The 12,193-nt window shown below is 44.1% G+C and overlaps 1 protein-coding gene and 1 pseudogene across 1 annotated transcript in view; one reads left to right on the top strand and one right to left on the bottom strand.

The window, feature by feature from the left end:
- Positions 1–12,193, top strand: part of MYO1B (myosin IB) — a 179,669-nt gene that overhangs the window by 48,950 nt on the left and 118,526 nt on the right. The window lies entirely within an intron of this gene.
- On the bottom strand, positions 4,126–4,469 carry LOC103276907 (annotated as a pseudogene).

Genomic DNA, 12,193 nt, shown 5'->3' on the forward strand with positions numbered 1-12,193 from the left:
GTGGCCGGGAGCGGCCACTGCACTCCAGTCTGGGCGACGGAGTGAGACTCCGACTCAAAATAAATAAATAAATAAATAAGCCTGCTTAAGAAAGGTTGTAAGTCGAATTCGAATTCCTCTTAACTGTGTTCATTTGCCGCGTGGCTGTTTTATTTTGAAGACGATGGTTATTACTGCTCCCCATCTGGGACTCTGCCTCAATGGCTCTGTGCTGCTGTGATCTGAGCCTCCCCTTCAGCAGGTTGAGGTTTGGGAAGTGAGCCACTCGCCCTGTGCTCCCTTCCTCTCCCGGTCTCCTGCCCTTAGGGTTGCGAGTTGGCTGTGTCACCCTCCTTTTCTGGGTCTCCTGTGTTTAGGATTGCTTGTTGGCTGTATGTGCATTTTTAAGCAAGTGCAGCCAGGCACGGCGGCTCACGCTGGTAATCCCAGCACTTTGGGGAGGCAGAGGTGAGAGGATTGCCTGAGCCCACGGGTTCAAGACCAGCCTGGGCAACATGGTGAGACCTTATCTCTACAAGAAGTCAAAAAATTAGCCAGGCATGATGGCACACATCTTTAGGTCCAGCTACTTCAAAGGCTGAAGCGGAAGGATCGCCTGAGCCCAGCAGGTCGAGGCTGCGGTGGCCATGAGCATACTACTGCACTCCAGCCTGGGCAACAGAGTGAGACTCCAATTCAAAAAAATAAATAAAAGAAAGTGCAGCTTTTGTAGTCTTGTTTTCTTGTTCCTTAGACCTGGTCACTTCCATCTCAACATGGAGACATTCTCTACTCCTAGGGTCACTTCCCGTGGGCCCTCATCTCTTGTTTGTTTGATCTCCCCCAGCCCTCGGCCTAACAGCAGATGTTGTATGTTTTCCAATACCCTTTCTGACCCCAGGTGTGTGGTTTTTTCCCCCAACGCCAACCAATTCTCCAACACTAACTGGGTGTACTGCAACTCAGTTCAGTTCTGATGTCAGCGACACAGAGTCAGCACAGATCCCAAAGGTCAAGGGCCTGGTCCCACAAGACTTCCCCACTTCAGACCTAGTCATAAGTGGGGTGCCCTGGCCGTGCACAATTATGCCCAACCAGCCAGAAATTTGGAGGTTTCTGAGACCTCTCCTCAGGTTCAAGAATTTGTTGGAACAACTGATAGAACTCAGGAAAACACTTGACTTCATGCTCGCTGGTTTGTTCTAAAGGATACAGCACAGGCACAGTCCACCGGAGAAGATGTGTGAGCATGGTTGTATGTGTGTAGCACTCCTATTCCCTTTTGGGATGCCACCTTCCAGCACATCAGAGTGTTTACCAACCTGGATGCTCCCTACCAACCCAGAGTCTTGTTGTTCAAGTTTTTTTCTTTTTTTTTTTTTTTTTAGCTAGAGTCTCACTCTTTTACCCAGGCTGGAGTGCAGTGGCACGATCATAGCTCACTGCATCCTTCACCTCCTGGGCTCAGGCAATCCTTCTGCCTCAGCCTCTTGAGTAGCTGGGACTACAGGTGCATGCACCTTGTCCAGCTTACTTTTTTATTTATTTATTTTATTTTTTAAATTTAGTTTTTTTTTTTTTTGAGTTGGAGTCTCATTCTGTCGCCCATGCTGGAGTGCTGTAGCACACTCATGGCCACCCCAGCGTCAACCTACTGGACTCCAGTGATCCTTCTGCCTCAGCCTTCCAAGTAGCTGGAACTACAGGTGTGCACTACTGTGCCCAGCTAATTTTTTATCTATTGTAGAGACGAGGTCTCACCAAGTTGCCCAGGCCGGTCTCTAACCCGTGGGCTCCTACAGTGCTAGGATTACAGGCTGAGTCACCACATCCAGTCGTTTTTTATTTTTTGTAGAGACAAGATCTTGCTATGTTGCCCAGGCTGGTCTTGAACTCTTGGGCTTCCCACAGTGCTGAGGATTACAGGCATGAGCCACACATCTGGCCTGTTTAAGTTTTCTTGACCCAATCTCCATCCAGCTGCCCTTCTCTCCCTGAGGTAGGGCTGAAGTTCTACCCTCCAATCATAGACTCGGTCTTCCTGGTGACCACCCTATCCTGTAGTCACCTGGGGCCCCCCCAGGAGTCACCTCATTTGCATAACCTCAGGCATGGGTGAAAGGGGCTTGTTGTGACTAATGGAAGACACTCTTGTCACTGTCATTCAGGACCTTCCAAAGGTTTCAGGAGCTCTGTGGGAGGAAGCTGAGGCAAAGACCAGATACATTTGTTTCCGTACCACAGATATGACTGTGTGTGCCTGCTGTTCCTAAGAAGTCTTGGTAAGCTGGTCCCGAAGCGCTCCAGTGTCAGCCTCCTGATGCCAGGGTCACGTTGGCGCTTCTGTATATTCCGAGAAAGCCACTGAGTGGGCTGTCTTTTCCCAGGAAATGCCAAAGAGTAGTTGAGCAGTTCATGTCATTAAGCCCTAGAGTATGGATGGGATCCACTAGCCCCCTCTTGAGTCCTTGAGGCTGTCCCTGTGACCCTCCCCTTTCTGTGCATTCTCATCCTGCTCCCTTCTGCTTCCCACCAATGAGGGGTAGCATGTCCCTCTTGGTTCTACGTCACCTGGCTGTCACACCATTCACCTGTCTCCCATTACTACAAACGTCTCTGCAGAAGTGGGCACCCCTGCTGCTTCCAGCTTGCCTCCTTGTCTTAGTAAACTCCCCTGAGTCAGACTTTCGTCTCTTTGATGAACTAAATCTGTTTTTTTTCAGCCAGGCACGGTTCACGCCTGTACTCCCAGCACTTTGCGAAGCGGGGGCAGTAGGATCACTTGAGCCAGGGGTTCGAGACCAACCTGGGCAACATAGTGAAACCTTGTCTTTACAAAAACATTAAAAAATTAGCCAGGCATGGTGGTGCATGCCTGTAGTCCCACCTACTCGGAAAGCTGAGGAGGAAGTACTGCTTGAGCCCAGGCTGTAGTGAGCTATGTTGGTGCCAGTGCACTCCAGCCTGGGTGACAGAGCAAGACCCTGTCTCTAAAAAACAAATAAATAAAACTGTTGTTTTCAAGATCATGTGTGACCTCCATGCTATCCAATCCAACGGTCAATTCTGAATCCTCCTCTTCCTTTAATGATCAGTAACGTTTGACTGCATGACCAACTGCTTCTAGAGATCTTTTTAAACTTGTCTTTCTGGCCACCACTCTTGGCTGTTTCCCCACCCTGCTGGCTGAGCCTCCACAATCCAATCTGAGGGTTCAGCTCTGGGACATTTGCTTTTCTTCTCTGTGGGCTTCCTTTCTTCCTTTCCTTTCTTTCTTTCTTTTCGAGTCTCACTCTGTTGCCCAGACTGGAGTGCAGTGGCATGATCATCACAATCACAGCTCACTGCAGCCTTGACCTCCTGGGCTTCAGCCATTCAATTAGCTGGGACTACAGGTGCATATCACCACACCCAGGTACTTTTTATTTTTTTGGAGAGAGGAGTTCTCGTTTTGTTGCCTAGGCTGCCCCCAAACCCCTGACCTCAAGCAGTCTTCCCATCTCAACCTTCCAGAGTGCTAGGATTACAGGTGTAGCCACCATGCCTGGCCTGAGTGAACTTTTTTTGGGGGGGGGACCCAAAACCCTTTATCTTTGATTTTTTTTTAACCATCTCATACAAGCCAACTACTTATAGTATAGCTAAGTACATACACACAAAAAGTTACTGAAATGCTAGGAATAAGATTGTTTTGTTGTTGTTGTTTTTGCTTTTTTTTTTTACAAGGTTTTTTTTCTCCTTTGAGATTATAATGAACATGGCTGCACCACAAGTCAAGTCAGAGGTAGGACAGAGAATGTTCCAGGGCCTGGTTTGGTCATTCGAGATCATTAATAATGGCTGACCCCTAACAATATGTACCAAAATATAAAATGTAAATTAAAAATACAAACACATTTCCTTTTTAAAGTACTTTTAAGAAAAAAAGCAGGGCTTTGGAAGTTTTGGTTCCTTTTTTTCTCTCCTGTTGCAAATTCTCATGGTTTTGGTGGGATGGTGGAGAGCATGTGTTATCTACGGGTGGTGCTGCCCATGGTGGGCGGATAGGTGGGCCTCTCTACTCGAAGGTGACCACATTTAGATTCTGAGACAGGAAGTGGGGCGTGAATAGATCAAGTTAAGTTTAACTTTTCCTTCTTTTGTTGTCTAGGCATCCTCCTCAGTCTTCTGCTTCTTAGTATCAACATTGTTATCCTCATCATCTTCAGCTGCCCGTTTGCCTGTAGCGGCCTCAACTTCCTCATCTTCATCTCCATCCTCCTCCTCCTTACCATCACCTTCTTCCTCTTCCTCCTCCTCCTCCTCCTCCTCTCCATCTTCTTCCTCTTCTTATCTACCTCATAGTCAGCCTCCTGCTCCCCCCTTTCTTCCCCGTTTTCCTCTTTAGCAGGGGCGGCTCTTTCATTTTCCACCTCCTCCACAACTCCCTTCTTCTCCTTTAAGTCCTTGGTGGTGATCTCGGAGTTGGTATCCACGGCTGCATCTGACATGGTAGGCAGGCTGGTGTTCTGATGCAAGGAACTAAATAGAACACGAGAGTTCAGGGACTCTGGCATTAAAGCTGCCAGAGTCCGTGGAGTCAAAAAGAGTTGGACTGGGAACAATGCAAAGATGGCTTTTCAAAGCTGAGTGAACTTTTTAAAAGGGGTCCATCAAATTGTTTTACTTTGCTTCTCAAATACCTGCTACGACTTCCATGTGGTTTGCATGGCTCCGCTCGATCTGGGCACTGCCACCTCCCTGACTGCACTTACTACTCCTCACCTCTCTTCCCCAACCACACTGACTTTCTTGCTGCTCCTGGAACATGCCAGATGCTCCCGGCATCGCTCTTCCCCATAAAGGAGCTGCCTTGTTCTCTGACTACAGTCAGGAAACAACAAAGTGGTCAAGAAACTATCACTGACTGCCCTTCCTGAAACAGCAGTCCCCACCCCAGCATTCTTCTGCTAGACAACTGGATTTTTCTTGTCATTACCTGACATTTCCCTGTGTGTTCATTTGTTTCTTGGTTGTCTGTCTTCTGTGCTGGAATGTCATCTCCATGAGATCAGGAGCTTTGTTGATTGTATGTATCTGGGATTCACAGGATTTCCAACAATGCCCAGAAGTATTTGAATGAATGCATTTGAATGAATAAATGAATGGATTTGAAGGCCTACTGTTTGTTAGAGACTGTGCATAGAAGACAGGGTCTTTGTCTTCAAGGATCTTTTCTAGTTGGGGTTGGTGGTTATATCAGCAGGTCGTTTTAATACAACAGGAATCTTGCAAAGACAAGGAATAAGTTGGAATTACAGAAAAATTGGTGGGTTCACAGATTCTGTAGGTGTCACCTGTGTTGAATCTTGAAGAAGAAATTCTTGGCCAGGCGTGGTGGCTCATGCCTGTAATCCCAGCACTATGGGAGTCTGAGGCAGGAGGATTGGTTGAGCTCAGGTGTTTAAGATCAGCCTGGGCAACATAATTAAGACTCTGTATCTATTTAATGTAATACTACTACTACTAATAATAATCAGCCTAGGCAACATAACAAGACTCTGTGTCTATTTAATGTAATACTAATACTAATAATAATACTCAGACTGGGTAACATAACAAGACTCTGTATCTATTTAATGTAATAATAATCATAATAATATAAAAGGAATTCTTGAAGTAGTTGTCCATTGTCTTCTATGAAAAATAAAGCAAGAAGGCCAGTTTTGACTGTGGTATAATGAGCAAGGATATTAGGAAAGGGAAAAGGAATTTGAACTGAGAATGTAGAAGTCTTTTTTAATTTTAATAAACCACTCAAATACCAGTCTGCTTGAGTCATTGGGAGGATTGCAGAATTATGAAGTTTACCCCATAGTAATAGGAGGAGAGTTTGGGATAAAGGAATTACTTAAAATTACAAGCTTATGTGCCTGGAAAAATTGCCATCTTGCATCTCAGACACCAACTGGGAAAAAACCTTCCAACTTGTTAAATATGCCTACCTGTGCATGTGTATAACTGCAGTGTTTTAGTGAATGAGTAGTAAATGGCTGAACATCGAAATGACTTAAAAGTGTGAACAGATGTTAATTCATTTATGTTTTAGGACAAAACCTCTAGTTGCTATTGGCGATGAATGTTGTTGGAGGCGGTGCATTTGATACAAAGTATACGGATTTCAACTTCTCTAAATCCTACACAGGGTGTTCATGCCTTTGCATGTGAAGTCCTCTCTTGAGGTATTAGGGTTCAGTGTCCGGGTGCATGGGAGGTCAACTTGAGAGTGTCCTTGTGTCCTCAGTAACCGTAGGACCGTCCTTATAGATGGTTTGGCCCAATTCCACACAGATTTCACAATAGAGGAATAACTTAGAATTTAAACATTTTTTCTTGTTTTCTTTTCTTTTTCCTTTCTTGAGTTGGGTTCTCTGTCCCAGGCTGGAGTGCAGTGGCATAATCACGGCTCGCTGCATCCTTGACCTCCTGGGCTCAGGAGAGCCTTTCACCTCAGCCTTCCTAGTAGCTGGGACTACAGGCATGTGCCACCACACCTGACTCATTTTTTGATTTTTTTGCAGAGATGGGGTCTTGCTCAGGCTGGTCGTAAACTCCTGGGCTCAAGCTATTCTGCAGCCTTGGCTTCCCAAAGTGCTACGATTACAGGCATGAGCCACCACGTCTGGCAGAATGTATACATTTTTTTACTAATCTTTTTCTTTCTGGCCACATCAACAACCAAAAATCAGGAAACACCTAGAGAAAGATTTGGATGGTTTGTACCACAGACCTCTGCCTCCGGGAAACACATGCAGGCATAATCTTAGACTTTAGGAGGAATGCAGTGGCATGATCATATCTCACTGTAACCTTAAACTCAAGCTATCCTCCTACTTCAGCCTTCCCAGTAGCTGGAACTGCAGGTTTGCCACCTCACCTGGATAATTTATTTATTTTTATTTTTTTTGGAAACGGCGTTTTGCTATGCTGTCCAGGCAGGCTGATCTCAAATTCCTGATCTTAAGGGCTCCTCCTGCTGTGGCCTTCCAAGTTGTTGGGTGTAGAGACATGAACCACCATGCCCGGCCTCATTTCCATTTTCATCCTCGTATTTTCATGAAGCATGGATTGTTAAAGGCTCTTGAATGTTTCTGTAGGAACTGCTAGTTTTTACACCATTGCTTCTATTGCTTTCTAAAGACATCTCCACTCATAAACTCTTCCTTACTCTCAGCCACAGTGTTGCCACTGACTTTATCTATATTAATTGCCTTGACCATTATTAATAGCAGAGGTCTATGCCTATTTTGCATATGTAAGTAGCATTATGGATAAAAACAGGCACATTCAAATAGCAGCATCTCATCCAAGGTCAGAGAAATGTATTTAGAAGGTTATTGAAGTATGAAGATGGTAAAGGTATAACTTATAAAATGAAGACGTGTAGCTATTTGAGATCACATGATGAGGGTGAGTCATCTTCTTGTTTACTCATTACCTGGAACGTGGGTTTAGGAAGGAGGAAGTGTGGACAGGTGTGATGGGCATTTGTTGGACATTGTTCCTAAAACAAACAGAAAGTGGAGTATAACACTTTGAGCATTTGCTTCCTGCCCATAACATGATGTCACCTTCATTATAATACCTATGATTGTGAAAGCCACACTTTGTCTTGTGGGCATAGTTTAGGGAGCATAAATGAATTTCAGAACTTGAAAATCTTGTCAATTTTTTCTTTATTGGGACTTTAACTTTTCTTTGATGTTTGCAAGTCTATGGCGTTGATCCTGAATAGGACTCTCAACATTAAATCAGCCCTAAGTAGAAATTCTGATTTGATCCTAGAGGAGTGGGGTTTGGTAAGCCTTCCCATGCCTCTTCTTGCTGCTCTTGCTTTCATCCAGCCACTTCTGAAATCCCGCTGTCTCATTCCTCACCTTCCCAGGCATCCTGGTGTTAGTATTCTGTTAGCTTCCCCTCTTCTCCATATGTTCAAATCCTACTCATCTTTCTACGGTATCTGAGGTGCCACCTCCACTTTGAAGGCTCCTCCCTGAAGGCCACTGGGCGATCCTAACATGTGAAGGGGAATCCAAAAAAATCCAGAATTTATTTTTTAGAAATTGTGTATTTATTGTTCCATATTTAAACTTCAGCCACCTTCAAAGTACTATCTGTTTTATGTAGTACACCTGTGGAGATACTTTTCCCGCTGCTCAAACAGTTTTTGAACTCGTCCATTTTGATGCCTTTCAGTGCTTCTGTCGTTTTTGTTTCAACTCTTCCACATCAGCAGAATGTTTCCCTTTGAGGACACTTTTCATCTGGGGAAACAAATAAAAAGTGACTCAGGGTGAGATCAGGTGAATAGAGAGGTTGGGGCACGTGAGTCATGTCGTTTTTGGTCAAAAGTTGCTGAATACGCAGTGCTGTGTGGCAGGTGCACTCATAGATCACCCATTATGAAATGGCAGTAGATCTAACTTTGGTCCAGTTCCTATATTATTGATTTTCTTGGAACAAAATATGTCTGTTGGGATGATTATAAAATTAAATGCTGGTTTCTTCTGTATTCATTCACATATTCATCCATTGGAAATTTTGGTAAAATGAGTCTAACGAGCATTAAAACTTAAGCCAGTGTGATGTTAGTTTTTTGGATTCAACTCCTCCCAGATAAGTGGTAATTAATAACAGCCAATTTCCCGAATACTCAGGAGTTTAAAGTTGTGTTTAAGGATAATTTTAATTAAATTATTTTTTCAAATCAGACGTGGCCAGAGATAGAAGGTGAAGAAGTGTGAAGAATTTAAAAAAGATTACAGAAGAGTTTTTTTTTTTTTTTTTTAAATCAAGAAAGAGAAGAATATTGGATTTTTGCAGAGGAATGGGAAGGTCTCAGGTGGTTTGGTGCTGGATTGGGCATGAGGCACAGAATTAGGAATATGCACATGGTTTGAGTGCATAGAGAATCCACCCAACAGTCATGTGTTAAGAGTTCCTGTTTCTGGCCAGGCTCGGTGGCTCAGCCTGTAATCCCGTGCCTTTGGGAGGCTGAGGTGAGTGGATTGCCTGAGCCCGTGGGTTCGAGACCCGCCTGGGCAGTGAGACCTCATCTCTACAATAATCAAAAAAAAATTAGCCGGGCGTGGTAGCGTGCGCCTGTAATTCCGGCTACTCGGAAGGCTGAGGCGGAAGGATCGCCTGAGCCCAGCAGGTCGAGGCTGCGGTGGCCGGGAGCAGCCACTGCACTCCAGTCTGGGCAACAGAGTGAGACTCCAGCTAAAAAAAAAAAAAAAAAAAAAAAAAAAAAAGAGTTCCTGTTTCCATGACATGAGTCAGGGCAATAAGCTTCAAAGTTTCTGTTGGCTCAGCGGTGCTATAATTTTTAAATTGTCATCTTTTTATTCTGCTAAACCAAAACATGTCTGTTTGCACACTGTAGATTTTCCTAGATTTGTTAATAGTTGTGAATGGGAATAAATAAACATTTTCTGGGAAATTGTCTTTTTAGCTGTGCTTACAAGGGGGCTCGTAAATTGTAAGGTATCCATTCATCCATCATCTCCCCCTTCTCTACAAAAACAAAGAAGAACTCTACATGTGGGCATAGTTTTTAATCATACTAATTGCATCATTTAGTTTTTTACAGTTCAAATATATGTGAAGAGTATGAGCATGAACTAATTATTATATCCCCCACCTTCAAAATTGCCTGGAGGCAACTTAAGATTTTATAGTCAATATAATAAAATAAATGGCTTTCTAAAAGTCAGAACAAAGGAAACATAGAAAATTGATGAGACTCAAGTGAAAGTTAATACTATGACATCTTCTACACTTACTGAACTTGAGCTTTTCATTTCCTGGTAGTCAAAGCAAAATGAGAAATATGATCACTTACAAAATTATGTTTGTATCTAAGATCAAAGTGCATAACTTGCTCAAAAGAAGCAAAGTTTTCCTTGCAGTAGGTTTAAAAGAGAGGATTTAGGATATGAATGATGCCATCCTGAGCAACACCCCCAAAACCTGTGGAAAATTGAGGAAAATTGTATATGGCTGCTTCTAATGTCACCAAGTGGAAGTAGAGAACACCAAAGCACAGTTTAGGAAAAGCAAGTCTGTAAAGGTATACATCAGTGGCTGTCACCCTGACGGTGCGTCAGAACCACTGCAGACTTCCTGAAGGTTCTGCAAGGTGGGGGAGGGGCAGCAAGGATCGGCTGCCAGGTGGTTCCAATGTGCGTCTGGGGATGAGAACCACTGGCAGAATGCCCAGCTCATCAGTGGTTTGACTCCGTTGAAGAATACAAGGAACAGATTTCGGTTTTTCCTGCAGGTGCCTCCTAGTTCTGTGAGGGTTTTGTATTTTGTTTTCTGTTTTCTCAAAACCAGACTTTGAATGAAAGGTGGTCTGCAGATTTCTGGTAAGGGCCGAGACTACACGTACTCTGTTGTTTATGAAAGACAGATCCTTACTTTTAAAACTTACTGGACCGGGTACAGTGGCCCATGCCTGTATTCCCAGCACTTTGGGAGGCCAAGGTGGGAGGATACTTGAAGCCAGGAGTTCAAGACCAGCCTGGGTAACATAGTGAGATCCTGTCTTTAAAAACAACAACAACCCTCCCACACCCCCAAAACACACATGTACCAAAACAAACAAACATACAAACAAAACTCCCAGAGTAACAAGTTGGGCTGTCATTATTTTATGAAAATGTAGGAAGCAGACCAAGACTTGTTTGAATACATGACCTCTCATCTCTGTAAAGATGTAATCCATAGGCATATGACAAATAGAAAGTTCTTTAGGCTGGAACTAATTTATGATGATCAAGAAACTGTAGGATAGAGTGATGGTTCCCAATCTTTGGACCTGGGAGTTACTGTAGAGATTGGTATTTTCTCAGTCAGGAGGTGTTTGAAAAGAACGGTGTGTGTGTCTGTGTGTGTGTGTGGGGTGTGTTTTCCTTTTTGACCTTAAGCAATATGGCTAGAACTACTCACATAGAACAGTTTCAAGAACTGGGATTCCCTTTTTGGCATTTACGAACAGGGATGTCTCCTTTAGTAAGTGTTTCATTCTAAAACTTCTACAGACATGTGGTGTCATTCCAGATCTCTGTAGCCTTTCTTTTCTGTCACTAAGCCTGCCATCGGCATATAGAAAGCTCCAGTGAACGTCCTCTGGCCTCCAGCTTGGACTTGTCACTGAATTGATTGAATTCATCAATGTGTCAGATCTCAGTGGCAGGACATGGGTAAGGAGGAGAAAATTGTTACTAGACTTTTCTAGACAGTCTCCTAGTGATCTGAGTTAGAAAGATTTAACGTGTGGAGTCTTTGAAGGTTTATTGGTTCACGCATCTGACAAAATTTCGGGTGTCCCACCACTGCAAGTCTCAGTGATTTTCTTGGTGCAGAACCTTTCATTTCCTGGTAGTCAAAGCAAAACAGGAAATATGAGAAGTTACAAAATTATTTTTGTATATGAGAACAAAGTGTATGTTTTGCTCAAAAGAGGCAAAGTTAGGATTAGAAGAGATTTCTTTTGGGGAACGTCCAGTGCAAAGGATGTCATCCTGAACAATTCCCCAGACCTTTCTCGCGGAAAATAGAGTTGTGAATTTTATGTAATTACTTCCTGTGTCACTAAGAGGCACAGGACATTTGAACCTGAATTATGTTTTGAACATACGTTTGGAATGCTGAAATGTGAGTCCTTCTTCGGGGGTGGAGGTCTTTTGCTACGGGAGGCCAGAGGACAGACGGTGCTGGGCAGCTCTTGGGAGCTCCGAGGAGGCGTGATGGAGAGTCCTGGACCTGAGTGTCTGGAGGACAGGTTGGCCGTGTTTTCTTCTTTGTGCTCCCCGTGACTCCATGCCGGGCACAGTTGCTGGCGAGAGTAGGCAGCCAAGAAACACTGGCTACAGAACTCAAGAAGGAAATGAGGATAAATGAGACACTTTGCTCCAGGGGGACCTGGAGAAAGGACCACATAGTTTTTGGAGAAGATAGGGCATATCCTCTAGGGACTGTGGGAAGGGTGGGGACAGCATGTTCCTCAGAGGATGACTAACTGCTTCTGCTCCCTAGTTCAGGAGCTAGCAAGGGCCTCAATGTTACTAGTACAAACTTACCACACTCTGACCCTTTTCCTTTTCCTTCCTTCCTTCCTTCCTCTCTCTCCTTCTTCTTCCCTCCCTTTCTTCCCTTTCTTCCCTCCCCT

This window comes from Carlito syrichta, unplaced genomic scaffold, assembly GCF_000164805.1.
Source record: "Carlito syrichta isolate Samal-C Ts95f unplaced genomic scaffold, Tarsius_syrichta-2.0.1 Scaffold316419, whole genome shotgun sequence".
NCBI classification, from domain to species: Eukaryota; Metazoa; Chordata; class Mammalia; order Primates; family Tarsiidae; genus Carlito; species Carlito syrichta.